Source organism: Phyllobates terribilis, unplaced genomic scaffold (genome assembly GCF_046119375.1).
Source record: "Phyllobates terribilis strain yellow unplaced genomic scaffold, ASM4611937v1 Scaffold_191__1_contigs__length_3620865, whole genome shotgun sequence".
Lineage (NCBI taxonomy): Eukaryota > Metazoa > Chordata > Amphibia > Anura > Dendrobatidae > Phyllobates > Phyllobates terribilis.
Genome location: NW_027362951.1, coordinates 2,124,692 through 2,152,677, shown reverse-complemented (window position 1 = coordinate 2,152,677; position 27,986 = coordinate 2,124,692).

The window sequence follows — 27,986 nt, the reverse complement described above, 5'->3', positions numbered from 1 at the left end:
GATCTGCACTCACTATTCTGCTGTTACATCGTGTCTTATCATCCAGTCACCTCCAGAGCTGCAGTCTCTATTCTGCTTTTACATCGTGTCTTATCCTCCAGTCACCTCCAGAGCTGCAGTCACTATTCTGCTGTTGCATCAGGTCTTATCCTCTAGTCACCTCCAGAGCTGCACTCACTATTCTGCTGTTACATCGTTTCTTATCCTTCAGTCACCGCCACAGCTGCACTCACCATTTTGCTGTTACATCATGTTTTATCCTCCAGTCACCTCCAGAGCTGCACTCACTATTCTGCTGTTACACTGTGTCTTATCCTTCAGTCACCTCCAGAGCAGTAGTCACTATTCTGCTGCTACATCATGTGTTATCCTCCAGGCACCTCCAGAGCTGCACTCACTGTTCTGCTGTTACATGATGTCTTATCCTCCAGCCACCTCCAGAACTGCACTCACTATTCTGCTGTTACATCGTGTCTTATTCTCCAGTCACCTCCAGAGCTGCACTCACTATTCTGCTGTTACATCGTGTCTTATTCTCCAGTCACCTCCAGAGCTGCACTCACCATTCTGCTGTTACATCATGTTTTATCCTCCAGTCACCTCCAGAGCTGCACTCACTATTCTGCTGTTCACCACATCTTAACCTCCAGTCACCTCCAGAGCTGCACTCACTATTCTGCTCTTTACATCGTGTCTTATCCTCCAGTCACCTCCAGAGCTGCAGTCACTATTCTGCTGTTACATCGTGTCTTATCCTCCTGTCACCTCCAGAGCTGCAGACACTATTCTGATGTTGCATCACATCTTATTCTCCAGTCACCTCCAGAGCTGCACTCACTATTCTGCTCTTACATCGTGTCTTATCCTCCAGTCACCTCCAGAGCTGCAGTCACTATTCTGCTGTTACATCGTGTCTTATCCTTCAGTCACCTCCAGAGCTGCATTCACTATTCTGCTGTTACAATGTGTCTAATGCTCCAGTCACCTCCAGAGCTGCAGTCTCTATTCTGCTGTTACGTCATGTCTCATCCTCCAATCACCTCCACAGCTGCAGTCACTTTTCTGCTGTTATTTCGTGTCTTATCCTCCAGTCACCTCCAGAGCTGCAGTCACTATTCTGCTATTACATCACAGCTTTTCCTCCAGTCACCTCCAGATCTGCACTCACTATTCTGCTGTTACATCGTGTCTTATCCTCCAGTCACCTCCAGAGCTGCAGTCTCTATTCTGCTGTTACATCGTGTCTTATCCTCCAGTCACCTCCAGAGCTGCAGTCACTATGCTGCTGTTGCATCAGGTCTTATCCTCCAGTCACCTCCAGAGCTGCACTCACTATTCTGCTGTTACATCGTGTGTTATCCTTCAGTCACCGCCACAGCAGCACTCACAATTATGCTGTTACATCATGTTTTATCCTCCAGTCACCTCCAGAGCTGCACTCACTATTCTGCTGTTACACTGTGTCTTATCCTTCAGTCACCTCCAGAGCGGTAGTCACTATTCTGCTGCTACATCATGTGTTATCTTCCAGGCACCTCCAGAGCTGCACTCACTGTTCTGCTGTTACATGATGTCTTATCCTCCAGCCACCTCCAGAACTGCACTCACTATTCTGCTGTTACATCGTGTCTTTTTCTCCAGTCACCTCCAGAGCTGCACTCACTATTCTGTTACATCGTGTCTTATTCTCCAGTCACCTCCAGAGCTGCACTCACCATTCTGCTGTTACATCATGTTTTATCCTCCAGTCACCTCCAGAGCTGCACTCACTATTCTGCTGTTACATCGTGTCTTATCCTCCAGTCAACTCCAGAGCTGCACTCACCATTCTGCTGTTACATTGTGTCTTATCCTCCAGTCACCTCTAGAGCTTCAGACACTATTCTGATGTCACATCGTGTCTTATCCTCCAGTCACCTCCAGAGCTGCAATCACTATTCTGCTGTTACAACATGTCTTATCCTCCAGTCACCTCCACAGCTGCAGTCACTATTCTGCTGTTACATCGTGTCTTATCCTCCAGTCACCTCCAGAGCTGCACTCACTATTCTGCTGTTACATCATGTCTTATCCTCCAGTCACCTCCACAGCTGCAGTCACTATTCTGCTGTTACATCGTGTCTTATCCTCCAGTCACCTCCAGAGCTGCACTCACTATTCTGCTGTTTCATCATGTCTTATCCTCCATTCACCTCCAGAGCTGCACTCACCATTCTGCTGTTACATCATGTTTTATCCTCCAGTCACCTCCAGAGCTGCACTCACTATTCTGCTGTTACATTGTGTCTTATTCTCCAGTCACCTCCAGAGCTGCACTCACCATTCTGCTGTTACATCATGTTTTATCCTCCAGTCACCTCCAGAGCTGCAGTCAGTATTCTGCTGTTACATCGCATCTTATCCTACAGTCACCTCCAGAGCTGCACTCACAATTCTGCTGTTACATCGTGGCTTATCCTCCAGTCACCTCCATAGCTGCAGTCACTATTCTACTGTTACATCATGTCTTATCCTCCAGTCACCTCCAAAGATGCAGTCTCTATTGTGCTGTTACATCATGTCTTATCCTCCAGTCACCTCCAGAGCTGCAGTCACTATTCTGCTGTTACATCACATCTTATCCTCCAGTCACCTCCAGAGCTGCAGTCACTATTCTACTGTTACATCGTGTCTTATCCTCAAGTCTCCTCCAAAGCTGCAGTCTCTATTCTGCTGTTACATCATGTCTTTTCCTCCAATCACCTCCAGAGCTGCACTCACTATTCTGCTGTTACATCGTGTTTTATCCTCCAGTCACCTCCAGAGCTGCACTCACCATTCTGCTGTTACATCGTGTCTTATCCTCCAGTCACCTCCAGAGCTGCACTCACCTTTCTGCTATTACATCATGTCTTATCCTCCAGCCACCTCCAGAGCTGCAGTAACTATTCTACTGATACATTGAGTCTTATCCTCCAGTCACCTCCAGAGCTGCAGTCACTATTCTGCTGTTACATCGCATCTTATCCTCCAGTCACCTCCAGAGCGGCAGTCACTATTCTGCTGTTACATCGTGTCTTATCCTCCAGTCACCTCCAGAGATGCAGTCTCTATTCTGCTGTTACATCGTGTCTTATCCTCCAGTCACCTCCAGAGCTGCACTCACTATTCTGCTGTTACATCGTGTCTTATCCTCCAGTCACCTCCAGAGCTGCAGTCACTATTCTGCTGTTACATCGTGTCTTATCCTCCTGTCACCTCCAGAGCTGCAGTCACTATTCTGCTGTTGCATCAGGTCTTATCCTCCAGTCATCTCCAGAGCTGCACTCACTATTCTGCTGTTACATCGTGTCTTATCCTCCAGTCCCCGCCAGAGCTGCACTCACCATTATGCTGTTACGTCGTGTCTTATCCTCCAGTCACCTCCAGAGCTGCACTCACCATTCTGCTGTTATATCATGTCTTATCCTCCTGTCACCTCCAGAGCTGCAGTCTCTGTTCTGTTGTTACATCATGTCTTATCCTCCAATCACCTCCACAGCTGCAGTCACTTTTCTGCTGTTACATCGTGCCTTATCCTCCAGTCACCTCCAGAGCTGCAGTCACTATTCTGCAATTACATCAAATCTTTTCCTCCAGTCACCTCCAGAGCTGCAGTCTCTATTCTGCTGTTACATCGTGTCTTTTCCTCCAATCACCTCCAGAGCTGCAGTCACTATTCTTCTGTTACATCTTGTCTTATCCTCCAGTCACCTCCAGAGCTGCCCTCACCAATCTGCTATTACATCATGTCTTATCCTCCAGTCACCTCCAGAGCTGCAGTCTCTATTCTGCTGTTACATCGTGTCTTTTCCTCCAATCACCTCCAGAGCTGCAGTCACTATTCTTCTGTTACATCTTGTCTTATCCTCCAGTCACCTCCAGAGCTGCACTCACCAATCTGCTATTACATCATGTCTTATCCTCCAGTCACCTCCAGATCTGCAGTCTCTATTCTGCTGTTACATCATGTCTTATCCTCCAGTCACCTCCAGAGCTGCACTCACTATTCTGCTGTTACATCGCATCTTATCCTCCAGTCACCTCCAGAGCTGCACTCACTATTCTGCTGTTACATCGTGTCTTATCCTCCAGTCACCCCCAGAGCTGCAGTCTCTTTTCTGCTGTTACATCGCATCTTATCCTCCAGTCACCTCCAGAACTGCAGTCACTATTCTGCTGTTACATCGTGTCTTATCCTCCAGTCACCTCCAGAGCTGCACTCACTATTCTGCTGTTACATCATGTCTTATCTTCCAGTCACCTCCAGAGCTGCACTCACTATTCTGCTGTTACATCATGTCTTATCTTCCAGTCACCTCCAGAGCTGCAGTCACTATTCTGCTGTTACATAGTGTCTTATCCTCCAGTCACCTAAAGAGCTGTAGTCACTATTCTGCTGCTACATCATGTGTTATCCTCCAGGCACCTCCAAAACTGCACTCACTATTCTGCTGTTACAGCGTGTCTTATTCTCCAGTCACCTCCAGAGCTGCAGTAACAATTCTGCTGTTACATCAGGTCTTATCCTCCAATCACCTCCAGAGCTGCACTCACTATTCTGCTGTTACATCGTGTCTTATCCTCCAGTCACCTCCAGAGCTGCAGACACTTTTATGCTGTTACATAGTGTCTTATCTTCCAGTCACCTCCAGAGCTGCACTCACTATACTGTTGTTACATCGTGTCTTATCCTCCAGTCACCTCCACAACTGCAGTTACTATTCTGCTGTTACATCAAGTCTTATCCTCCAGTCACCTCCAGAGCTCCACTCACTATTCTGCTGTTACATCGTGTTTTATCCTCCAGTCACCTCCAGAGCTGCACTCACCATTCTGCTATTACATTGGGTCTTATCCTCCATTCACCTAAAGAGCTGCAGACATTATTCTGATGTTACATCGTGTCTTATCCTCCAGTCACCTGCAGAGCTGCACTCACTATTCTGCTTTTACATCATGTCTTATTCTCCAGTCACCTCCAGAGCTGCACTCATTATTCTGCTGTTACATCATGTCTTATCCTCCAGTCGCCTCCAGAGCTGCACTCATAATTCTGCTGTTACATGATATCTTATCCTCCAGCCAACTCCAGAACTGCAGACACTATTCTGATGTCACATCGTGTCTTATCCTCCAGTCACCTCCAGAGCTGCAGTCTCTATTCTGCTGTTACATCAGGTCTTATCCTCCTGTCTCCTCCAGAGCTGCACTCAGTATTCTGCTGTTACATAGTGTCTTATCCTCCAGTCACCTCCAGAGCTGTAGTCACTAATTTGCTGTTACATGAGGTCTTATCCTACAATCACCTCCAGAGCTGCACTCACTATTCTGCTGTTACATCGTGTCTAGTCCTCCAGTCACCTCCAGAGCTGCACTCACCATTCTGCTGTTACATCGTGTCTTATCCTCCAGTCACCTCCAGAGCTGCACTCACTATTCTGCTATTACATCATGTCTTATCCTCCAGTCACTTCCAGAGCTGCAGTCTCCATTCTTCTGTTAAAACATGTCTTATCCTCCAGTAACCTCCAGAGCTGCAGTCACTATTCTGCTGTTACATCGTGTCTTATCCTCCAGTCACCTCCAGAGCTGCAGACACTATTCTGATGTTACATCACATCTTATTCTCTAGTCACCTCCAGAGCTGCACTCACTATTTTGCTGTTACATCGTGTCTTATCCTCCAGTGACCTCCAGAGCTGCTCTCACTATTCTGCTCTTACATTGTGTCTTATCCTCCAGTCACCTCCAGAGCTGCAATCACTATTCTGCTGTTACATCGTGTCTTATCCTTCAGTCACCTCTAGAGCTGCAGTCACTGTTCTGCTGTTACAACGTTTCTTATCCTCCAGTCACCTCCAGAGCTGCAGTCATTATTCTGCTGTTACATCAGGTCTTATCCTCCAATCAGCTCCAGAGCTGCACTCACTATTCTGCTGTTACATCGTGTCTTACCCTCCCATCACCTCCAGAGCTGCACTCACTATTCTGCTGTTACATCGTGTCTTATCATCCAGTCACCTCCAGAGCTGTGGTCACTATTCTGCTGTTACATCATGTCTTATCCTCCAGCCACTTCCAGCAGTCACTATTCTGCTGTTACATCATGTCTTATCCTCCAGCCACCTCCAGAGCTGTAGTCACTATTTTGCTGTTACATGAGGTCTTATCCTACAATCACCTCCAGAGCTGCACTCACTATTCTGCTGTTACATCGTGTCTAATCCTCCAGTCACCTCCAGAGCTGCACTCACCATTCTGCTGTTACATCGTGTCTTATCCTCCAGTCACCTCCAGAGCTGCACTCACCATTCTGCTATTACATCATGTCTTATCCTCCAGTCACTTCCAGAGCTGCAGTCTCCATTCTTCTGTTACATCATGTCTTATCCTCCAGTAACCTCCAGAGCTGCAGTCACTATTCTGCTGTTACATCGTGTCTTATCCTCCAGTCACCTCCAGAGCTGCAGACACTATTCTGATGTTACATCACATCTTATTCTCTAGTCACCTCCAGAGCTGCACTCACTATTCTGCTGTTACATCGTGTCTTATCCTCCAGTCACCTCCAGAGCTGCTCTCACTATTCTGCTCTTACATCGTGTCTTATCCTCCAGTCACCTCCAGAGCTGCAATCACTATTCTGCTGTTACATCGTGTCTTATCCTTCAGTCACCTCCAGAGCTGCAGTCACTGTTCTGCTGTTACAACGTTTCTTATCCTCCAGTCACCTCCAGAGCTGCAGTCATTATTCTGCTGTTACATCAGGTCTTATCCTCCAATCAGCTCCAGAGCTGCACTCACTATTCTGCTGTTACATCGTGTCTTATCCTCCCATCACCTCCAGAGCTGCACTCACTATTCTGCTGTTACATCGTGTCTTATCATCCAGTCACCTCCAGAGCTGTGGTCACTTATCTGCTGTTACATAATGTCTTATCCTCCAGCCACTTCCAGCAGTCACTATTCTGCTGTTACATCATGTCTTATCCTCCAGCCACCTCCAGAGCTGCGGTCACTATTCTGCTGTTACGTTGTGTCTTATCCTCGAGTCACCTCCAGAGCTGCACTCACTATTCTGCTGTTACATCATGTATAATCCTTCTGGCACCTCCAGAGCTGCACTCATCATTCTGCTGTTACATCATATCTTATCCTCCAGTCACCTCCGGAGCTGCAGTCTCTATTCTGCTGTTACATCATGTCTTATCCTCCAATCACCTCCACAGCTGCAGTCACTTTTTTGCTGTTATTTCGTGTCTTATCCTCCAGTCACCTCCAGAGCTGCAGTCACTATTCTGCTATTACATCGCAGCTTTTCGTCCAGTCACCTCCAGAGCTGCAGTCTCTATTCTGCTGTTACATCGTGTCTTATCCTCCAGTCACCTCCACAACTGCAGTTACTATTCTGCTGTTACATCAGGTCTTATCCTCCAGTCACCTCCAGAGCTCCACTCACTATTCTGCTGTTACATCGTGTCTTATCCTCCAGTCACCTCCAGAGCTGCACTCACCATTCTGCTGTTACATCATGTCTTAACCTCCAGTCACCTCCAGAGCTGCTCTCACTATTCTGCTGTTACATCGTGTTTTATCCTCCAGTCACCTCCAGAGCTGCACTCACCATTCTGCTATTACATTGGGTCTTATCCTCCAGTCACCTCCAGAGCTGCAGAAACTATTCTGATGTTACATCGTGTCTTATCCTCCAGTCACCTGCAGAGCTGCACTCACTATTCTGCTGTTACATCATGTCTTATTCTCCAGTCACCTCCAGAGCGGCACTCACCATTCTGCTGTTACATCATGTTTTATCCTCCAGTCACCTCCAGAGCTGTACTCACTATTCTGCTGTTACATCGTGTCTTATCCTCCAGTCACCTCCAGAGCTGCACTCACCATTCTGCTGTTACATTGTGTCTTATCCTCCAGTCACCTCTAGAGCTGCAGACACTATTCTGATGTCACATCGTGTCTTATCCTCCAGTCACCTCCAGAGCTGCAATCACTATTCTGCTGTTACATCGTGTGTTATCCTCCAGTCAAATCCAGAGCTGCACTCATTATTCTGTTGTTACATCAGGTCTTATCCTCCAATCACCTCCAGAGCTGCACTCACTATTCTGCTGTTACATCATGGCTTATCCTCCAGTCACCTCCAGAGCTGCATTCACCATTCTGCTGTTACATTGTATCTTATCCTCCAGTCACCTCCAGAGCTGTAGTCACTATTCTGCTGTTACATCATGTCTTATCCTCCATCCACCTCCAGAGCTGCAGTCACTATTCTGCTGTTACATTCATGTATTATCCTCCAATTTTCTCCAGAGCTGCACTTACTATTCTGCTGTTACATTGTGTCTTATCCTCCAGTCACCTCCAGAGCTGCAGTCTCTATTCTGCTGTTACATCAGGTCTTATTCTCCTGTCACCTCCAGAGCTGCAGTCAGTATTCTGCTGTTACATAGTGTCTTATCCTCCAGTCACCTCCAGAGCTGTAGTCACTATTTTGCTGTTTCATGAGGTCTTATTCTCCAATCACCTCCAGAGCTGCACTCACTATTCTGCTGTTACATCGTGTCTTATCCTCCAGTCACCTCCAGAGCTGCACTCACCATTCTGCTGTTACATTGTGTCTTATCCTCCAGTCACCTCCAGAGCTGTGGTCACTATTCTACTGTTACATCATATCTTATCCTCCAGCCACCTCCAGAGCTGCAGTCACTATTCTGCTGTTACATCGTGTCCTATTCTCCAGTCACCTCCAGAGCTGCAGTCACTATTCTGCTGTTACATCAGGTCTTATCCTCCAATCACCTCCAGAGCTGCACTCACTATTCTGCTGTTACATCGTGTCTTATCCTCCAGTCACCTCCAGAGCTGCATTCACCATTCTGCTGTTACATTGTGTCTTATTCTCCAGTCACCTCCAGAGCTGCAGTCACTATTCTGCTGTTACATCATGTCTTATCCTCCATCCACCTCCAGAGCTGCAGTCACTATTCTGCTGTTACATCATGTCTTATCCTCCAGTCACTTCCAGTGCTGCAGTCACTATTCTGCTGTTACATCGTGTCTTATCCTCCAGTCACCTCCAGAGCTGCAGTCATTATTCTGCTGTTACATAATTTCTTATCCTCCAGTCACCTCCAGAACTGCACTCACTATTATGCTGTTACATTGTGTCTTATTCTCCAGTCACCTCCAGAGCTGCAGTCACTATTCTGTTGTTACGGGCCTAGGTGGTCTGGAGTTGGGACCCGGTCCTATTTGTCTACCCTTTTATATGCATTACTTCAACTTTGATATACAGTAAGGTTTTTAATATAGGCAGTATAGGTACCGTCCCAATTTAGGGTCACCTTGCCGCTGGTGGGACGGCTTGTATACTTTTTTTGATCAAAAATAGTTCACTAAGTACCCTATATTTATTATGCAACTTTGCTTTACATTTATATATAATTATGGTAGGGTATGAGATATATTTTTGTCTTGCTTCTTTTTTTTTTTTTTTTTTTCTTTTTTGCTAGTGTGAACATGCCTCTGTTTCTTGTATGTCTGCCATCTTAGACCTCAGTTCACATTGTCTGGTTTTTTGACTTGTTTGCATTCTGTGCAATTTAAGGGTGTGGCATGCCCTTTGTTGAGCTGATTGGTATATATGTAGCTTACCACGGGCCTAGGTGGTCTGGAGTTGGGACTCGGTCCTATTTGTCTACCCTTTTATATGCATTACTTCAACTTTGATATACAGTAAGGTTTTTAATATAGGCAGTATAGGTACCGTCCCAATTTAGGGTCACCTTGCCGCTGGTGGGACGGCTTGTATACTTTTTTTGATCAAAAATAGTTCACTAAGTACCCTATATTTATTATGCAACTTTGCTTTACATTTATATATAATTATGGTAGGGTATGAGATATATTTTTGTCTTGCTTCTTTTTTTTTTTTTTTTTCTTTTTTGCTAGTGTGAACATGCCTCTGTTTCTTGTATGTCTGCCATCTTAGACCTCAGTTCACATTGTCTGGTTTTTTGACTTGTTTGCATTCTGTGCAATTTAAGGGTGTGGCATGCCCTTTGTTGAGCTGATTGGTATATATGTAGCTTACCACGGGCCTAGGTGGTCTGGAGTTGGGACCCGGTCCTATTTGTCTACCCTTTTATATGCATTACTTCAACTTTGATATACAGTAAGGTTTTTAATATAGGCAGTATAGGTACCGTCCCAATTTAGGGTCACCTTGCCGCTGGTGGGACGGCTTGTATACTTTTTTTAATCAAAAATAGTTCACTAAGTACCCTATATTTATTATGCAACTTTGCTTTACATTTATATATAATTATGGTAGGGTATGAGATATATTTTTGTCTTGCTTCCTTTTTTTTTTTTTTCTTTTTTGCTAGTGTGAACATGCCTCTGTTTCTTGTATGTCTGCCATCTTAGACCTCAGTTCACATTGTCTGGTTTTTTGACTTGTTTGCATTCTGTGCAATTTAAGGGTGTGGCATGCCCTTTGTTGAGCTGATTGGTATATATGTAGCTTACCACGGGCCTAGGTGGTCTGGAGTTGGGACCCGGTCCTATTTGTCTACCCTTTTATATGCATTACTTCAACTTTGATATACAGAAAGGTTTTTAATATAGGCAGTATAGGTACCGTCCCAATTTAGGGTCACCTTGCCGCTGGTGGGACGGCTTGTATACTTTTTTTGATCAAAAATAGTTCACTAAGTACCCTATATTTATTATGCAACTTTGCTTTACATTTATATATAATTATGGTAGGGTATGAGATATATTTTTGTCTTGCTTCTTTTTTTTTTTTTTTTTTTCTTTTTTGCTAGTGTGAACATGCCTCTGTTTCTTGTATGTCTGCCATCTTAGACCTCAGTTCACATTGTCTGGTTTTTTGACTTGTTTGCATTCTGTGCAATTTAAGGGTGTGGCATGCCCTTTGTTGAGCTGATTGGTATATATGTAGCTTACCACGGGCCTAGGTGGTCTGGAGTTGGGACCCGGTCCTATTTGTCTACCCTTTTATATGCATTACTTCAACTTTGATATACAGTAAGGTTTTTAATATAGGCAGTATAGGTACCGTCCCAATTTAGGGTCACCTTGCCGCTGGTGGGACGGCTTGTATACTTTTTTTGATCAAAAATAGTTCACTAAGTACCCTATATTTATTATGCAACTTTGCTTTACATTTATATATAATTATGGTAGGGTATGAGATATTTTTGTCTTGCTTCTTTTTTTTTTTTTTTTTTTTTTTTTTCTTTTTTGCTAGTGTGAACATGCCTCTGTTTCTTGTATGTCTGCCATCTTAGACCTCAGTTCACATTGTCTGGTTTTTTGACTTGTTTGCATTCTGTGCAATTTAAGGGTGTGGCATGCCCTTTGTTGAGCTGATTGGTATATATGTAGCTTACCACGGGCCTAGGTGGTCTGGAGTTGGGACCCGGTCCTATTTGTCTACCCTTTTATATGCATTACTTCAACTTTGATATACAGTAAGGTTTTTAATATAGGCAGTATAGGTACCGTCCCAATTTAGGGTCACCTTGCCGCTGGTGGGACGGCTTGTATACTTTTTTTGATCAAAAATAGTTCACTAAGTACCCTATATTTATTATGCAACTTTGCTTTACATTTATATATAATTATGGTAGGGTATGAGATATATTTTTGTCTTGCTTCTTTTTTTTTTTTTTTTTTCTTTTTTGCTGTTGTTACATCAGGTCTTATCCTCCAATCACCTCCAGAGCTGCACTCACTATTCTGCTGTTACATCATGGCTTTTCCTCCAGTCACCTCCAGAGCTGCATTCACCATTCTGCTGTTACATTGTGTCTTATCCTCCAGTCACCTCCAGAGCTGCAGTCTCTATTCTGCTGTTACATCAGGTCTTATCCTCCTGTCTCCTCCAGAGCTGCAGTCAGTATTCTGCTGTTACATAGTGTCTTATCCTCCAGTCACCTCCAGAGCTGTATTCACTATTTTGCTGTTACATGAGGTCTTATCCTACAATCACCTCCAGAGCTGCACTCACTATTCTGCTGTTACATCGTGTCTAATCCTCCAGTCACCTCCAGAGCTGCACTCACCATTCTGCTGTTACATCGTGTCTTATCCTCCAGTCACCTCCAGAGCTGCACTCACCATTCTGCTATTACATCATGTCTTATCCTCCAGTCACTTCCAGAGCTGCAGTCTCCATTCTTCTGTTACATCATGTCTTATCCTCCAGTCACCTCCAGAGCTGCAGACACTATTCTGATGTTAGATCACATCTTATTCTCTAGTCTCCTCCAGAGCTGCACTCACTGTTCTGCTGTTACATCGTGTCTTATCCTCCAGTCACCTCCAGAGCTGCTCTCACTATTCTGCTCTTACATCGTGTCTTATCCTCCAGTCACCTCCAGAGCTGCAATCACTATTCTGCTGTTACATCGTGTCTTATCCTTCAGTCACCTCCAGAGCTGCAGTGACTATTCAGCTGTTACATCGTGTCTTATCCTCCAGTCACCTCCACAGCAGCATTCACTATTCTACTGTTACATCGTGTCTTATCCTCCTGTCACCTCCAGAGCTGCAGACACTATTCTGATGTTACATCACATCTTATTCTCCAGTCACCTCCAGAGCTGCTCTCACTATTCTGCTCTTACATCGTGTCTTATCCTCCAGTCACCTCCAGAGCTGCTCTCACTATTCTGCTGTTACATCGTGTCTTATCCTCCACTCACCTTCAGAGGTGCACTCACTATTCTGCTGTTACATCGTGTCTTATCCTCCAGTCACCTCCAGAGCTGCACTCACCATTCTGCTGTTACATTGTGTCTTATCATCCAGTCACCTCCAGAGCTGTGGTCACTATTCTGCTGTTACATCATGTCTTATGCTCCAGCCACTTCCAGAACTGCAGTCACTATTCTGCTGTTACATTATGTCTTATCCTTCAGCCACCTCCAGAGCTGCGGTCACTATTCTGCTGTTACATTGAGTCTTATCATCCAGTCACCTCCAGAGCTGCACTCACTATTCTGCTGTTACATCATGTCTTATGCTTCAGGCACCTCCAGAGCTGCACTCATTATTCTGCTGTTACATTGTGTCTTATCCTCCAGTCACCTCCAGAGCTGCAGTCTCTATTCTGCTGTTACATCATGTCTTATCCTTCAGTCACCTCCAGAGCTGCAGACTCTATTCTGCTGTTACATCATGCCTTATCCTCCAGTCACCTCCAGAGCTGCACTCACTATTTTGCTGTTACATTGTGTTTTATCCTCCATTCACCTCCAGAGTTGCACTCACAATTCTGCTGCTACATCGTGTCTTATCCTCCAGTCACCTCCACAGCAGCATTCACTATTCTACTGTTACATCGTGTCTTATCCTCCTGTCACCTCCAGAGCTGCAGACACTATTCTGATGTTACATCACATCTTATTCTCCAGTCACCTCCAGAGCTGCTCTCACTATTCTGCTCTTACATCGTGTCTTATCCTCCAGTCACCTCCAGAGCTGCAGTCACTATTCTGCTGTTACATCGTGTCTTATCCTTCAGTCACCTCCAGAGCTGCAGTCACTATTCTGCTGTTACAACGTGTCTAATGATCCAGTCACCTCCAGAGCTGTAGTCACTATACTGCTGTTACATCGTGTCTTATCCTCCACTCACCTTCAGAGGTGCACTCACTATTCTGCTGTTACATCGTGTCTTATCCTCCAGTCACCTCCAGAGCTGCAGTCACCATTCTGCTGTTACATTGTGTCTTATCATCCAGTCACCTCCAGAGCTGTGGTCACTATTCTGCTGTTACATCATGTCTTATGCTCCAGCCACTTCCAGAACTGCAGTCACTATTCTGCTGTTACATTATGTCTTATCCTTCAGCCACCTCCAGAGCTGCGGTCACTATTCTGCTGTTACATTGAGTCTTATCATCCAGTCACCTCCAGAGCTGCACTCACTATTCTGCTGTTACATCATGTCTTATGCTTCAGGCACCTCCAGAGCTGCACTCATTATTCTGCTGTTACATCGTGTCTTATCCTCCAGTCACCTCCAGAGCTGCAGTCTCTATTCTGCTGTTACATCATGCCTTATCCTCCAGTCACCTCCAGAGCTGCACTCACTATTTTGCTGTTACATTGTGTTTTATCCTCCATTCACCTCCAGAGTTGCACTCACAATTCTGCTGCTACATCGTGTCTTATCCTCCAGTCACCTAAAAAGCTGCAGTCACTATTCTGCTGTTACATCGCATCTTATCCTACAGTCACCTCCAGAGCTGCACTCACAATTCTGCTATTACATCGTGGCTTATCCTCCAGTCCCCTCCATAGCTGCAGTCACTATTCTACTGTTACATCATGTCTTATCCTCCAGTCACCTCCAAAGATGCAGTCACTATTCTGCTGTTACATCGTGTCTTATCCTCCAGTCACCTCCAGAGCTGCAGTCTCTTTTCTGCTGTTACATCGTGTCTTATCCTCCAGTCACCTCCAGAGCTGCAGTCACTATTCTGCTGTTACATCACTTCTTTTCCTCCAGTCACCTCCAGAGCTGCACTCACTATTCTGATGTTACATCGTGTCTTATCCTCCAGTCACCTCCAGAGCTGCAGTCACTATTCTACTGTTACATCGTGTCTTATCCTCAAGTCTCCTCCAAAGCTGCAGTCTCTATTCTGCTGTTACATCATGTCTTTTCCTCCAATCACCTCCAGAGCTGCACTCACTATTCTGCTGTTACATCGTGTTTTATCCTCCAGTCACCTCCAGAGCTGCACTCACCATTCTGCTGTTACATCGTGTCTTATCCTCCAGTCACCTCCAGAGCTGCACTCACCTTTCTGCTATTACATCATGTCTTATCCTCCAGTCACCTCCAGAGCTGAAGTATGTATTCTGCTGTTACATCATGTCTTATCCTCCAGCCACCTCCAGAGCTGCAGTTACTATTGTACTGATACATCGAGTCTTATCCTCCAGTCACCTCCAGAGCTGCAGTAACAATTCTGCTGTTACATCGCATCTTATCCTCCAGTCACCTCCAGAGCGGCAGTCACTATTCTGCGGTTACATCACATCTTATCCTCCAGTCACCTCCAGAGCTGCACTCACTATTCTGCTGTTACATCGTGTCTTATCCTACAATCACCTCCATAGCTGCAGTCACTATTGTGCTGTTACATCGTGTCTTCTCCTCAAGTCTCCTCCAGAGCGGCAGTCACTATTCTGCGGTTACATCACATCTTATCCTCCAGTCACCTCCAGAGCTGCACTCTCTATTCTGTTACATCCTGTCTTATCCTCCAGTCACCTCCAGAGCTGCACTCACTATTCTGCTGTTACATCGTGTCTTTTCCTCCAGTCACCTCCAGAGCTGCAGTCACTATTCTGCTGTTACATCGTGTCTTATCCTCCTGTCACCTCCAGAGCTGCAGTCACTATTCTGCTGTTGCATCAGGTCTTATCCTCCAGTCATCTCCAGAGCTGCACTCACTATTCTGCTGTTACATCGTGTCTTATCCTCCAGTCCCCGCCAGAGCTGCACTCACCATTCTGCTGTTATATCATGTCTTATCCTCCTGTCACCTCCAGAGCTGCAGTCACTTTTCTGCTGTTACATCGTGCCTTATCCTCCAGTCACCTCCAGAGCTGCAGTCACTATTCTGCAATTACATCAAATCTTTTCCTCCAGTCACCTCCAGATCTGGAGTCACTATTCTGCTGTTACATCGTGTCTTATCCTCCAGTCACCTCCGGAGCTGCACTCACCATTCTGCTGTTACATTGTGTCTTATCCTCCAGTCACCTCCAGAGCTGTGGTCACTATTCTACTATTACATCATGTCTTATCCTCCAGCCACCTCCAGAGCTGCAGTCACTATTCTGCTGTTACATCGTGTCTTATCCTCCTGTAACCTCCAGAGCGGCAATCACTATTCTGCTGTTACATCAGGTCTTATCCTCCAGTCACCTCCAGAGCTGCACTCACCATTCTGCTGTTACATCGTGTCTTATCCTCCAGTCACCTCCAGAGCTGCACTCACCTTTCTGCTATTACATCATGTCTTATCCTCCAGTCACCTCCAGAGCTGAAGTATGTATTCTGCTGTTACATCATGTCTTATCCTCCAGCCACCTCCAGAGCTGCAGTTACTATTGTACTGATACATCGAGTCTTATCCTCCAGTCACCTCCAGAGCTGCACTCACCATTCTGCTGTTACATTGTGTCTTATCATCCAGTCACCTCCAGAGCTGCACTCACTATTCTGCTGTTACATCATGTCTTATGCTTCAGGCACCTCCAGAGCTGCACTCATTATTCTGCTGTTACATCGTGTCTTATCCTCCAGTCACCTCCAGAGCTGCAGTCTCTATTCTGCTGTTATATCATGTTTTATCCTCCGTTCACCTCCAGAGCTGCGGTCTCTATTCTGCTGTTACATCGTGTCTTATCCTCCACTCACCTTCAGAGGTGCACTCACAATTCTGCTGCTACATCGTGTCTTATCCTCCAGTCACCTAAAAAGCTGCAGTCACTATTCTGCTGTTACATTGCATCTTATCCTACAGTCACCTCCAGAGCTGCACTCACAATTCTGCTATTACATCGTGGCTTATCCTCCAGTCCCCTCCATAGCTGCAGTCACTATTCTACTGTTACATCATGTCTTATCCTCCAGTCACCTCCAAAGATGCAGTCACTATTCTGCTGATACATCATGTCTTATCCTCCAGTCACCTCCAGAGCTGCAGTCACTATTCTGCTGTTACATCACATCTTTTCCTCCAGTCACCTCCAGAGCTGCACTCACTATTCTGCTGTTACATCATGTCTTTTCCTCCAATCACCTCCAGAGCTGCACTCACTATTCTGCTGTTACATCGTGTTTTATCCTCCAGTCACCTCCAGAGCTGCACTCACCTTTCTGCTATTACATCATGTCTTATCCTCCAGACACCTCCAGAGCTGCAGTTACTATTGTACTGATACATCGAGTCTTATCCTCCAGTCACCTCCAGAGCTGCAGTCACAATTCTGCTGTTACATCGCATCTTATCCTCCAGTCACCTCCAGAGCTGCACTCACTATTCTGCTGTTACATCGTGTCTTATCCTACAATCACCTCCAGAGCTGCAGTCACTATTCTGCTGTTACATCGTGTCTTCTCCTCAAGTCTCCTCCAGAGCGGCAGTCACTATTCTGCGGTTACATCACGTCTTCTCCTCAAGTCTCCTCCAGAGCGGCAGTCACTATTCTGCGGTTACATCACATCTTATCCTCCAGTCACCTCCAGAGCTGCACTCTCTATTCTGTTGTTACATCCTGTCTTATCCTCCAGTCACCTCCAGAGCTGCACTCACTATTCTGCTGTTACATCGTGTCTTATCCTCCAGTCACCTCCAGAGCTGCAGTCACTATTCTGCTGTTACATCGTGTCTTATCCTCCTGTCACCTCCAGAGCTGCAGTCACTATTCTGCTGTTGCATCAGGTCTTATCCTCCAGTCATCTCCAGAGCTGCACTCACTATTCTGCTGTTACATCGTGTCTTATCCTCCAGTCCCCGCCAGAGCTGCACTCACCATTATGCTGTTACGTCGTGTCTTATCCTCCAGTCACCTCCAGAGCTGCACTCACCATTCTGCTGTTATATCATGTCTTATCCTCCTGTCACCTCCAGAGCTGCAGTCTCTATTCTGCTGTTACATTGTGTCTTATCCTCCAGTCACCTCCAGAGCTGTGGTCACTATTCTACTATTACATCATGTCTTATCCTCCAGCCACCTCCAGAGCTGCAGTCACTATTCTGCTGTTACATCGTGTCTTATCCTCCTGTAACCTCCAGAGCGGCAATCACTATTCTGCTGTTACATCAGGTCTTATCCTCCAGTCACCTCCAGAGCTGCACTCACTATTCTGCTGTTACATCGTGTCTTATCCTCCAGTCATCGCCAGAGCTGCACTCACCATTCTGCTGTTATATCATGTCTTATCCTCCTGTCACCTCCAGAGCTGCAGTCTCTATTCTGTTGTTACATCATGTCTTATCCTCCAATCACCTCCACAGCTGCAGTCACTTTTCTGCTGTTACATCGTGCCTTATCCTCCAGTCACCTCCAGAGCTGCAGTCACTATTCTGCAATTACATCAAATCTTTTCCTCCAGTCACCTCCAGATCTGGAGTCTCTATTCTGCTGTTACATCGTATCTTATCCTCCAATCACCTCCAGAGCTACACTCACTATTCTGCTGTTACATCGTGTCTTATCCTCCAGTCACCTCCGGAGCTGCACTCACCATTCTGCTGTTACATTGTGTCTTATCCTCCAGTCACCTCCAGAGCTGTGGTCACTATTCTACTATTACATCATGTCTTATCCTCCAGCCACCTCCAGAGCTGCAGTCACTATTCTGCTGTTACATCGTGTCTTATCCTCCTGTAACCTCCAGAGCGGCAATCACTATTCTGCTGTTACATCAGGTCTTATCCTCCAGTCACCTCCAGAGCTGCACTCACTATTCTGCTGTTACATCGTGTCTTATCCTCCAGTCATCGCCAGAGCTCCACTCACCATTGTGCTGTTACATCGTGTCTTATCCTCCAGTCACCTCCAGAGCTGCACTCACCATTATGCTGTTACATCGTGTCTTATCCTCCGTTCACCTCCAGAGCTGCAGTCACTATTCTGCTGTTACATCGTGTCTTATCCTCCGTTCACCTCCAGAGCTGCGGTCTCTATTCTGCTGTTACATCATGTCTTATCCTCCAATCACCTCCATAGCTGCAGTCACTTTTCTGCTGTTACATAGTGTCTTATCCTCCAGTCACCTCCATAGCTGCACTCACTATTATGCTGTTACATTGTGTCTTATCCTCCAGTCACCTCCAGAGCTGCAGTCACTATTCTGCTGTTACATCGTGTCTTATCCTCCAGTCACCTCCAGAGCTGCAGTCACTATTCTGCTGTTACATAGTGTCTTATCCTCCAGTCACCTCCATAGCTGCAGTCACTATTCTGCTATTACATCACATCTTTTCCTCCAGTCACCTCCAGAACTGCACTCACTATTCTGCTGTTACATCGTGTCTTATCCTCCAGTCTCCTCCAGAGCTGCAGTCACTATTCTGCTGTTACATCGTGTCTTTTCCTCCAATCACCTCCAGAGCTGCAGTCACTATTCTGCTGTTACATCGTGTCTAATCCTCCAGTCACCTCCAGAGCTGCACTCACTATTCTGCTGTTACGTCATGTCTTATCCTTCAGTCACCACCAGAGCTGCAGTCACTATTCTGCTGTTACATCGTGTCTTATCCTCCAGTCTCCTCCAGAGCTGCACTCACTATTCTGCTGTTACATCATGTCTTATCCTCCAGTCACCTCCAGAGCTGCAGTCACTATTCTGCTGTTACATCATGTCTTATCCTCCAATTACCTCCAGAGCTGCAATCACTATTCTGCTGTTACATCGTGTCTTATCCTCCAGTCACCTCCAGAGCTGCAATCACTATTCTGCTGTTACATCGTGTGTTATCCTCCAGTCACCTCCAGAGCTGCACTCATTATTCTGTTGTTACATCAGGTCTTATCCTCCAATCACCTACAGAGCTGTAGTCACTATTCTGCTGTTACATCATGGCTTATCCTCCATCCACCTCCAGAGCTGCAGTCACTATTCTGCTGTTACATCATGTATTATCCTCCAGTTTTCTCCAGAGCTGCACTTACTATTCTGCTGTTACATTGTGTCTTATCCTCCAGTCACCTCCAGAGCTGCAGTCTCTATTCTGCTGTTACGTCAGGTCTTATTCTCCTGTCACCTCCAGATCTGCACTCACCATTCTGCTGTTACATTGTGTCTTATCCTCCAGTCACCTCCAGAGCTGTGGTCACTATTCTACTGTTACATCATGTCTTATCCTCCAGCCACCTCCAGAGCTGCAGTCACTATTCTGCTGTTACATCGTGTCTTATTCTCCAGTCACCTCCAGAGCTGCAGTCACTATTCTGCTGTTACATCAGGTCTTATCCTCCAATCACCTCCAGAGCTGCACTCACTATTCTGCTGTTACATCGTGTCTTATCCTCCAGTCACCTCCAGAGCTGCATTCACCATTCTGCTGTTACATCGTGTCTTATCCTCCAGTCACCTCCAGAGCTGCAGTCACTATTCTGCTGTTACATCATGTCTTATCCTCCAGTCACCTCCAGAGCTGCAGTCACTATTCTGCTGTTACGTCATGTCTTATCCTCCAGTCACCTCCAGTGCTGCAGTCACTATTCTGCTGTTACATCGTGTTTTATCCTCCAGTCACCTCCAGAGCTGCACTCATTATTCTGCTGTTACATAATTTCTTATCCTCCAGTCACCTCCAGAGCTGCACTCACTATTCTGCTGTTACATCATGGCTTATCCTCCAGTCACCTCCAGAGCTGCATTCACCTTTCTGCTGTTACATTGTGTCTTATCCTCCAGTCACCTCCAGAGCTGTAGTCACTATTCTGCTGTTACATCATGTCTTATCCTCCATCCACCTCCAGAGCTGCAGTCACTATTCTGCTGTTACATCATGTATTATCCTCCAGTTTTCTCCAGAGCTGCACTTACTATTCTGCTGTTACATTGTGTCTTATCCTCCAGTCACCTCCAGAGCTGCAGTCTCTATTCTGCTGTTACATCAGGTCTTATCCTCCTGTCTCCTCCAGAGCTGCAGTCAGTATTCTGCTGTTACATCATGTCTTATCCTCCAATTACCTCCAGAGCTGCAATCACTATTCTGCTGTTACATCGTGTCTTATCCTCCAGTCACCTACAGAGCTGCAGTCACGATTCTGCTGTTACATCGTGTCTTATCCTTCAGTCACCTCCAGAGCTGTAGTCACTATTCTGCTGTTACATCGTGTCTTATCCTCCAGTCACCTTCAGAGCTGCAGTCACTATTCTGCTGTTACATCAGGTCTTATCCTTCAATCACCTCCAGAGCTGCACTCACTATTCTGCTGTTACATCATATCTTATCCTCCAGTTTCCTCCAGAGCTGCACTCACTATTCTGCTGTTACATCGTGTCTTATCCTCCCAGTCACCTCCAGAGCTGCAGTCACTATTCTGCTGTTACATCGTGTCTTATCCTCCCGTCATCTCCAGAGCTGCAGTCAATATTCTGCTGTTACATCATGTCTTATCCTCCAGTCATCTCCAGAGCTGCACTCACTATTCTGCTGTTATATCGTGTCTTATCCTCCAGTCACCTCCAGGGCTGCACTCACCAATCTGCTGTTACATTGTGTCTTATACTCCAGTCACCTCCAGAGCTGCAGACACTATTCTGATGTTACATCGTGTCTTATCCTCCATTCACCTCCAGAGCTGCAATCACTATTCTGCTGTTACATCATGTCTTATCCTCCAGTCACCTCCAGAGCTGTAGTCACTATTCTGCTACTACATCATGTCTTATCCTCCAGGCACCTCCAGAGTTGCAGTCACTATTCTGCTGTTACATGATGTCTTATCCTCCAGCCACCTCCAGAGCTGCACTCACTATTCTGCTTTTACATCGTGTCTTATTCTCCAGCCACCTGCAGAGCTGCAGTCACTATTCTGCTGTTACATCGTGTCTTATCCTCCAGTCACCTCCAGAGCTGCAGTCACTATTCTGCTGTTACATCATGTCTTATTCTACAGTCACCTCCAGGGCTGCACTCACTATTCTGTTGTTACATCGTGTCTTATCCTCCAGCCACCTCCAGAGCTGCAGTCACTATTCTGCTGTTACATCATGTCTTATCCTACAGCCACCTGCAGAGCTGCAGTCACTATTCTGCTGTTACATCGTGTCTTATCCTCCAGTCACCTCCAGAGCTGCAGTCACTATTCTGCTGTTACATCATGTCTTATCCTACAGCCACCTGCAGAGCTGCAGTCACTATTCTGCTGTTACATCGTGTCTTATCCTCCAGTCACCTCCAGAGCTGCAGTCACTATTTTGCTGTTACATTGTGTCTTATCCTCCATTCACCTCCAGAGCTGCAGTCACTATTCTGCTTTTACATCAGGTCATCAGGAAACAAGGGATTGAAGCTTTAAGAGGATAATTTGCATTTTCCAGGTGCCTTCTGGGAAAAGCGAAGAGTCTCCCTCAGCTAGAAGATCGTTGGGTACAGCCGGGACCAGCTGCTTGGAAAGCATCGCCAATCCGCGCGAATGATGGCGCGCGAATTTGTTTATCCTAGGGTATCACAAGAAAGAAGACAGACATCAAGTCAGCAGGGACAAGGAGCAGCATGGCAGATGTGACAACCTACATGGTGAGCTGCAACATGTGCTACATGTTCACAGATCGACCAGAAGCTGAAACCAACTTCACCTGCCAGAAGTGTAGACTACTGGCTCTTTTAGAAGAAAAGGTGCGGCGACTGGAAGAAAGAATTGCGACATTAAAGCTCATCAAGGAAAATGAAGACTTCCTGGACAGAACAGAAGCGTCACTACTGGTCACGGAAAGTGAAGGAAGCGTCAGAGAACCTCCAGAGGCAGACAAGTGGAGGCAAGTGACCAAAAGAAGCAAGAAGACCATGGAGACACCACCAACCACACAACTGAGAAACAGATTCCAAGGACTTGTGGAGGACGAAGATGGCACACCTAAGGATGAGGAACTACCAGCAAGCAAAAAAGAAAAGAGTACCCAGAAACACCCAGAAGCGACAAGAAAAAGGACAGCCAAGAAGGGAAGAAGAGTGGTGGTGGTGGGAGACTCACTACTGAGAGGAACAGAAGCAGCTATCTGCAGACCGGACATAACCGCAAGAGAAGTATGCTGCCTCCCAGGGGCGAAGATCAAGGATGTTACCGATAGGATACCGAAGCCCATCAGTTCCAAGGATGTCCACCCATTTCTTCTGATACATGTTGGCACCAATGACACGGCAAAGAAGGACCTACCGACAATCTGCAAGGACTTTGAAGCATTGGGGAAGAAAGTAAAAGAACTGGATGCGCAGGTAGTTTTTTTCTTCTATCCTTCCAGTAGACGGGCATGGCGTCAGGAGATGGAACAGGATCCTTGATGTGAACAACTGGCTGAGACGATGGTGCAGACAACAAGGATTTGGATTCCTGGACCACGGTGTGAATTACCTCTATGACGGACTCCTTGCCAGAGACGGACTACACCTCAACAAACCCGGGAAACACACATTCGCCAGGAGACTCGCAACACTCATCAGGAGGGCGTTAAACTAGAAGAAGAGGGGATGGGAAGAAAAACGCCGGACACGAACATGCAACCAGAGAACATACTAATGAAAGATATGAAGTGCGACAAAGAAGGTCCAAGACAAGATACTTGGAAGTAAATCGTGTAAAGTGCGTGCTAGCAAATGCCAGGAGCCTGACAAACAAGATGGATGAACTGGAAGCAGAAATATCTACAGGTAACTATGACATAGTGGGAATAACCGAGACATGGTTAGATGAAAGCTATGACTGGGCAGTTAACTTACAGGGTTACAGTCTGTTTAGAAGGGATCGAAGAAGTCGGAAAGGGGGTGGAGTCTGTCTATATGTAAAGACGTGTCTAAAGCCTACAATACGGGAGGATGTATGGGAGGGAAATGAGGAGGTCGAGTCCTTATGGGTGGAGATACATGGGGCAAAAAACAATAATAAAATTATCATAGGAGTCTGTTATAAACCACCAAATATAGCAGAAGCCACGGAAAGTCTATTAATGAGACAAATAGACGAAGTAGCAAAAAATAACGAGGTGATTATTACGGGGGACTTCAACTACCCCGATATAGACTGGGAAACCGAAAGCTGTAGATCTCAGAAAGGAAACAGGTTTCTGTCAATTATCAAAGACAATTATTTGTCACAACTTGTGCAGGAACCAACTAGAGGGACGGCCCTTTTAGACTTAATATTAACTAACAGGCCAGACAGAATAACTGAGGTGCAGGTCGGGGGGCACCTGGGAAATAGTGACCACAACATTATACAATTCCACATGTGCTTCAGTAGGTGCCCAGCAAGGGAGTCACAAAAACACTGAACTTCAGGAGGGCAAAGTTTGATCAGCTAAGAGATGCCCTTCACCTTATAGACTGGGATAGTATCTTCAGTAATAGGAGCACGGATAGAAAATGGGACATTTTCAAAACAGTCCTACATAGTCACTGTAGAAGGTACATACCTTATGGGAATAAAAGGGCTAGGAATAGGAGGAAGCCAATGTGGCTACATAAGGAAGTCAAGAGGGCAATGAAAAACAAAAAAAGGGCTTTCGGTAAACTTAAACAAGAAGGCAGCGAGGAAGCGCTAATATCTTATAGGGAAAAAAACAAAATCTGTAAGAAACAAATAAGAATAGCAAAAGAGGAGACAGAGAGACTAATTGCGAAGGAAAGTAAAACGAATCACAAACTGTTCTTTAACTATATAAACAGTAAAAGGATTAAAACTGATGGAGTTGGCCCATTGAAAAATAACCTGGGTAAAATCATAGAGGGCGATGAGGGTAAAGCAAACCTACTCAATAGCTTCTTCTCCACTGTTTTCACAAAAGAAAACAATTTATCGAAGGAAATGCAGAGTGATAAAGTAAACCCTCCGCTAAATATCACCCACCTAACCCAGGAGGAAGTTCAGAAACGCCTAAATAATATCAAAATAGACAAGTCACCAGGCCCAGATGACATACACCCCCGGGTACTAAAAGAATTAAGTAATGTGATAGACAGACCACTGTATCTTATATTCAAGCACTCTTTATGGACAGGGACTGTCCCACTAGACTGGCGCCAAGCAAATGTGGTACCAATATTCAAAAAGGGGTCTAAAAGTGACCCTGGGAACTATAGACCAGTCAGCTTAACGTCTGTTGTGGGTAAATTGTTTGAAGGATTTCTTAGAGATGCTATTGTAGAATATCTTAATAATAATAACTGTCTAACTCCATATGAACATGGATTCATGAGGGATCGCTCCTGCCAAACAAACCTGATGGCCTTCTACGAGGAGGTGAGCTCACAGCTGGACCGCGGAGAGTCAGTGGATGTTGTATACCTTGACTTCTCCAAAGCGTTTGATACCGTGCCACACAAAAGGTTGGTATATAAAATGAGAATGCTTGGTCTGGGGGATAATGTGTGCAAGTGGGTAAATAGCTGGCTGAGTGATAGAAAGCAGAGGGTGGTTATCAATGGAGTAAGCTCAGGGGGTGTCAGGGTTAGTAGCAGGGTGCCTCAAGGGTCTGTCTTGGGCCCTATATTATTTAATATATTTATTAATGATCTAGTGGAAGGGTTGCATAGTAAAATAGCAATATTTGCAGATGATACTAAACTTTGTAAAGTAGTTAATACAGATGAGGATAGGGCACAGCTACAGGAGGATTTAGATAAATTGGGGAGTTGGGCCAAAAAATGGCAAATGGGGTTCAATGCCAATAAATGTAAGGTCATGTGTGGCACCCCAGGGGTCTGGTTTCCACAGTAACGGCAATGTTATGTCTGAGAGCAGGTGGGAGGTCTCTTGGTCAGGAATCCTATGCATGCCACACCTCCTGCCCAGTCCTGGGAGGGGAAGAACTTCCCCTAGATAAACCTGGGGCTGAGGCAGGGTTAGGGAGTTCAGAGGGAGAGTTCAGCCAGGAGGGCTGACAGGGAGCTGTGGCTCCGGCTGGGCCCAGCTCCTGGGCCATGCCAGAAGTAGAGACAGAGAAGAGAAGCAGCTATGGGAAGAAACAACAGGAGCTCTGTGGGAGCAGTGTTACAAGGAGTCAGGGGCTGGCAGCTGCAGAGCTCGCCCTGACTGAGAAGATTTCTTACCGGACCCGGAGTCCGAGGCTGTGGGGACTAACTCCTACCCAGCAGCAGAATCCGTCAGGCAGGGGATTTCAGGTCCTCTGGCCAAGAAACCCGAAGGCACGGTCACACGCATGGGACCAGCACCGCCGTCGTGGAGCGGAAGCTACTAGAAGGCCCCGAGTCACCGGCCATACGGGTGAGCACCACACGGTACACTCAGGGACGTGGGCTACTTATACCCGCCTCTAGCAAGGTAGCCAGAAGAGTACAGTCAGTTTGGGAGGCCTACAACTCCGCCTGGCCAGGGGAGATCCCATCTGCTCAAGGACTGACCAGGCCCCGATCGCTAGCCAGTACTCCGGGAGGGTCTATCTTTGTCACCAGTAAAGACCCTGAACTACACCGTACCGTCTCCGAGTGGTTCCTGCTACCCCCATCATCCACGTCGGCTGCCCTGAGGCCATACCCCTCCCGTTGGGGGTTATACTATCACGCTGCACAATCCTACCACCGGCCTCAGCGGTCTGCCCTGCAGCAGCAGCTCCTTAGCTGTACTCAACGGGTGGCGTAGTCGTCCAACATCTACCGCTGATACAGCGCCACTTAGTCTGACTCCCTGGGCACGGACCGGATCACCGCCACGAGACTACAACCCTCAAGAGATCCGGCTCCGGGTAAGCTCCCGCGTGCGCAACGCAGCGCGACACAGGCCCAGGGGCGCGTCAACTTTTGGCGTAGTCGGCAGGATCTCGTGCCCGCAACCACCGGGTACTGCGTGCCTGAAAAAGACTGTTCAAACTTACCTGTGGTGAAGATTCCCGCCATCCGTCGCCATCTTCCGCTTCCTTCCCGCCATCGGTGGAGTTTTCCCGCCATCCGGCGCCATCTTCAGCCTTCTTCCCGCCATACGTGGAGTTTTCCCGCCATTGGACGCCATCTTGAGGACGCCGCGCGGGAAGAAGAGGGGCGTGGACTCCGAAAGCGCGCGAGAACTGAAGCCCCGCCTCACGTCCGGACGTTGCGTAAGGTCCTGGAAGGAGCCCAGCAGACGCCGACGTCACAGGAGCGCGACGGAAGGTCCTCAACCCTGACGATCCACTGCGGAGCCGCGGCCTACGGAAGAGGATCATCGCAAGGTAGGCCACGGTCCACTAGGGGGGAGAAGGATGTCGGATACGGAGGAGAGCTTCACCGCTTCAACCCCCACCAGCGCCACCGCTGTTGCGGTCATGCCTTTCACCATGCCCTATATCCCGGGGGCAGCCTGGCTACCCCAGTACTCAGGGGAGTCACATACCCTGCATGACTTTAGAGAAAAGCTGGATAGCCTCTTCCAGGTGTACCCCCTCACAGAGGAGCAAAAAGTGAGCATCCTGGTGGCCCAATTAACCGGGGCAGCCCAAAGGGAGGTAAAGTCCTGGCCACCTGGGAGGAGGACTGTCGCAGAGATACTAACCCAGCTAACCGAGGAGGAGCTGCAGTACTACCAATACGAGGAAAGCCAAGAGGTCCCGGACGGGTCTGAGGACTACCCTCAGGAGGGAGCACAAAGAGGACATAGCTACTGAAGGGAAGTAGCGTGAATAAAGAGCTGTAAATAGTTACCCGTAAGGGTACAAGGACTGCTGCTAATTAAAATATGGTCCCCGTTGGGATTAGTGAATTGTTCCCCATGTGCCCCTATCTTAAACCAGGCTGAGGACTGTGAGCAGCCATTCCTTATCCCCACTGGCCGAGGACTGAGAGCGGCCATATCCTGTAAATAATTATGTGTTTCTAGTAATTTATGGGAGTCTTTGGTGGATTTACCGGGAATCCTTTGTACATGGTTGGAGCGTAACCCAGGAATGGACTAAAGACTGTTAAGGACTCGGGGCAGGACAGACCCCTACCTGGTTACGTCTCCCTGTTTTGGTGAAATGGACACCTTGCTTTTCTTCAAAGACTGCACCCGGTTGCGGACACGCCGTAACCATCTTTGTGTTTTTCTTATTGTATTATTATTGTTTATACCTTGTTATGTTTTTCTAAAAATATGTTTAGTCCCGGAGTACTAAATTTCACTAGGGGGGAATGTGGCACCCCAGGGGTCTGGTTTCCACAGTAACGGCAATGTTATGTCTGAGA